Below are 4,902 nucleotides of genomic sequence, written 5' to 3'. Positions count from 1 at the left end.
CCAAAAAAATGTATACAAGTGGAAACTTTGGTCAATGTTGCTCAAGCAGTAGTTCGCCAGAAGCGTCTGGAAGCTGATGGTAAACACTTTGAGCACCTCTTGTAATTGCAGAAGTCAAATGTGACTTGTATTCATCTTTTGTTATCAGTATATATTATTACAATTTTAATAGTTTTTTCCTTTCTTAAAATGTGTATACCTATTTTTGGCACCCTCTGTATATATACTTCGGCAGTTCAGTGTAGCAAAGCAAGATGAATATGATCCCTGCTGATTATAAGGTACAACTTTCTTACTGGCTTTGGAGTTTAAAAATAAGCACCACTTTTCTAATTTGTAGTGGAGGGCACACATATATTTAGCCTCTGGTTAGCAACAAGAAAACATAGACCCATAAACATAATACAGCCCAAATGGGTGGGAATATTCCTGTATTTATAAGTCAACATATCCCATTTATGCCACCCAAAGTAGCTGTCAAGTTAGAGCATATGTTAGAGATGAAAACAATAAGAGTATCACTGTTTTAATAACAAATGTTTGTTATTGGGTTGTCGGAAAAGTCATGACGCATGTTTGTCACAGATGGCACTAGTTCATTTTTGGAAGTACTAGAGTCATTCGCATCTATGTTATTGTTATGTCATTTGACAGCTGACAGTTCTAGCTTCATTCTAAAAGAAAAATTGAGCGATTTGGTTGAGTTTTTGAGATTTTACAAGTTGAAGATGGAAGACCAAACTGTGCACTTTTGCCATATTTTACTGTTTTACTTCCATAATGGGGAGAAAGTGCATCAAGCTTGTGAAAATTTGCATAAAGTTTACGGTAACAATGCTCTACAAGAACGTCAATGCCAACGGTGGTTCACAAAATTCCGTGCTGGTGATTTTTATCTCAACTACGCTCCTTGATCAGGGAGGCCCACTGAGGTTGATGACGACAAAATAAAGGCATTGATTAAGTCAAACTCATGTTACATGACATGAGAGATTGCAGAAACATTGAACATCCATTATTCAAGCATTTGTGACCACCTGAAGAAGCTGGGATACATAGGCAAGCTCAATATTTGGGTTCCGCATGAACTCAAAGAAATTCATAAACATCTGCAATATGCTCATTAAACATGAGGAAAATGATCCTTTTTTAAAGCGACTGATAACTAGTGATGAGAAGTGGATTGTTGACAACAATGTGGTGCGCAAACGGTCTTGGTTCCAATGTGATGATTCACCTCAAATGACATAGAAAGCAGACATTCATTAGAGAAAGGTTATACGCTCAGTGTGGTGGAATTTTAAAGGTGCCGTGTTTTTCGAACTCCTACCAAGGAACCAAACAATCAATTTGAATGTGTATTGTCAGCAATTGGACAGTTTGAATGAACCTATCATCCAGAAACATCCAGAGGTTGTTAATTATAAAGGAGTTGTGTTCCATCGCGACAATGCGAGACCACATACAAGTTTAATCACCCGTCAAAAATGATTAGAGCTTGGATGGGATGTGTTGCCACACCCACCATACTCGCCTGACCTTGTACCATCAGACTTCCACTTGTTTCGCTCTCTTCAAAACTCCTTGCATGGTATAACGTTCAATTCAGATGAGACTGTAACTCAGCACCTTGTTCAGCTTTTCACAAATAAAGACAGTTCCTTCTATGAATGAGGAATTATGAAGCTCACTGAAAGATGGCAGAAGGTTATCAAACAAAACGGGCAATATATCATTGATTGATCTTTGCTCTTTATATAAATAAATGACCTTTGAAAAACAGAGAAAATATGTCATGACTTTTCTGACAACCCATTATTTCAGGTGAACTTTTTAAAATACATAAATTTTATGTACAATTATTAAGCTGTCAAGAATAAATTGTANAATGAACATAGAGTGTGTGTGTATATATATATATATATATATATATATATATTTACAGATAAATGTTTTCAGATATTTTGGGTAGATACTTAAAAGAAGGATGGCTGGGTCATATAGTAATTCTAGTTTTAAATTTTTTGAGGAACCTCCATACTGTTTTCCACAGTGGCTGTACTAGTTTACATTTCCACTAGCATTGTATGAGGGTTTCATTTTTCCCACAATCTCTCCAACACTTGTTATTACTTGTCTTGTTGATAGCCATTCTAACAGGTGTAAAGTGGTATCTCATTGTGGTTTTGATTTGCTTTTCACCTAATAGCTAGTGAAGTTGAGCATCTTTTCGTATATCTGTTGGCCATTTGAATGTCTTCTTGGGAGAAGTGTCTGTTCATGTCCTCTGCCCATTTTTTAACTGGCTTGTTTGGCTTTTTGTTGTTGAGTTGTATGAGTTCTTTATATATTTTGGATATTAGTCCCTTATCAGAAGTGTTGTTTACAAATATCTTCCATTTCATTGGTTGCCTCTTTGTTTTGTTGATGGCTTCTTTTGTTATGCAAAAGCTTTTTCATTTGATATTGTTTCATAGGTCAGTAAGGCTCTGTACTATTTTCAGTTTTTTTCTATGCTTCACATTGATAGTTCCTTGTTCTGTGTTTTCAAGATCACTCATCCTTTCTTCTGCAGTGTCTAATATTCAGTTAGTCCAGCAAAAGTTTTATTTCAGATATTCCATTATTTTTAATTCTCAAAGTTACATTTGGTTTGTTTTTATATTTTCTCTTTCTTCATTATGTCATATTTTCCTTAAAAATTTTTCCTTAGTCCTATAGATTACTCTTAGAAAAGTTGTTTCAAAGTCTTTATCTGCCTATTCTATCATCTCTCATTCCTAGAACTCTTTCCATTAAATGATTTTTCTCCTATATACTGTTCATATTTTCCTTCTTTACATGTTTTTATTTTTCATGAATGCCAGATATTGTGGATTTTATTATGTAGAATACTGGATTTTATTGAATTTCCTAAAAGGAAGCTGGATTTTGTTCTGTCAGGCAGTTTAACAATTATGGTAGAACTAGTTGATCCTTTCAAAGTTTCTTTATAAGCTTTTAAGAGAGCATTTATGGGGTTTCTTTCTAAGCTTTTAAGGGAACATCTATTGTAGCCTTTACTCTAGGGCTATTTTAGCATTACTATTACAGTGGAATTTCTACTAAACTCTATGTTTATTCAGTGATATCTCTCCTCTCTGTCTGGTGGAAATTCAAAAGGCTCCTGCTCTGCATGAACTTTGGTTGACAACTTTCCAGTAATCATTCCTTTCCTGCCAGTTGTTCTTTGCCCAGTCTCATAGAATTTCACCCTACATGTATACACACTGGTATTTAGTCAAAGATATAAGAGGACTCTTCTGCAGATCTCCAGAATATGCTCCCCGCCCATCTAACTACCTTTCATCCAGTACTCTGCAGTTCAAATTCTAACTGCCTCAGCATCCCTGAACTCTGATCTCTGTCTCTTCAATTCAGTGAGATCATCAGACTTTGTTTGGATCCTTCCTCTCTGTATCACAGTGTAAAAGGTGCTTCTAGGGGGAAAGTTGGGGAACACGTAGTGTTCACGTGTTTGTTTGTTTTCTTTCATTAATCACAGTCCCATTTTTCCTGTTGTTCAATATCCAAAAACCTTGTTTTGTGTGCTTTATCCAGTTTTCTTTCATACTTACAGCAAGAGGGCAAGTTCTGTAATAAATACTCATTGATGGACACAAATGGAAGTCTCCATGCAGCCTTCCAATGGGACTGTCAGCCTCTACTAATTTTATTAATGATCTGGCAAGTGTGCTGGATGCCATGTCAGGTGCTTTCTTGTGACAAATCAGGTAACTTCAACTGATGTCCAAGGTCATAAGGGCAGTAACTGACTGATTAAACCTAGGTCTCCCTGCCTCTTAGTTCAGTACTTTTTTTAACTCCAGAAGTATCTTATTTATAGGGACTTCTGGGTGAGTCCTCTGGAAATCAGTTTTTCCTTTTAATTTCTTATTTCCAAGGTATCACTTGGTCTTAGCCTCTACTTTGAGAAATTTGAAATATTTATATGCCCATTTAATAGATCAGTCAACTAATGCTCAGAGAGCTCCCTGATTTTCTTAAGCCCTTAAAAATATTAATCAACAAGGGAAAGTGGGGAAATAAGATTAGAACATATCTCTGAATATCTAAATAGCATTTCTTCCATTATAACCCACTGGAGAAAACTGACTATTTAATTGATCATACATTTTTTTCCCATGAAAGCAACCCTTAAAATAATAAATCCTTAATTTAAATTAATATATTCAATCTACTCTTCCATTTCACCCTCTCAAATCTGATCTGCAGAACATGAAATGAGGTTAAAATACACTGACATTCTGTCAACCATGTCCTTAAGGAACAGATTCAAGGATATGTTTTGTTTGAAATGATCACCATGAGTTGACACGTCAAAAGTAATTAGTTCTATAGTTTCATACATGTCAAAATCTGCAACACACTTTTTCCTAACTGCTGTTTTGTGAGTGCACACAGGTATAAAATTTATTTGGTTGCTTGGGTAGTTTCTGGCACTGCGTATACACCACAAAATAGAAAAATGCAATGATTGTTTGTCTCCTGTGGCTCAAGCTTTTCAAAGCCTTTCTGTCTCATCTAAAACATTGTGCCAAGGTCATGTAGCCTTTTGGACCTCAGTTTCCTATACTACAAAATGGCAACTGGAGGGCCAGCTGAGTGGCTCAGTTGGTTAAGAGCTCGCTCAAGAGTGCGAGCTCTGAGCAACAGCATTGCCAGTTCAATTCCCAGCCCAAGCTGAACTGCCGCTGAGCTACCAACAGGTGGCAGGATGGCTCAGCTAAAAAAAATAAAACTATTAAAAAAAAATGACAACTGCAGATAATTGACCTAAGTAACTTTAAGGTGCCTTCCATTTCTAACATTTTAGAATACTATTTTAAATACATTTAGCTG

This window comes from Hipposideros armiger, unplaced genomic scaffold, assembly GCF_001890085.2.
Source record: "Hipposideros armiger isolate ML-2016 unplaced genomic scaffold, ASM189008v1 scaffold_748, whole genome shotgun sequence".
Classification (NCBI taxonomy): domain Eukaryota; kingdom Metazoa; phylum Chordata; class Mammalia; order Chiroptera; family Hipposideridae; genus Hipposideros; species Hipposideros armiger.
The sequence above is the reverse complement of the archived record's forward strand: the minus strand, read 5'-3'. Positions refer to the sequence as shown.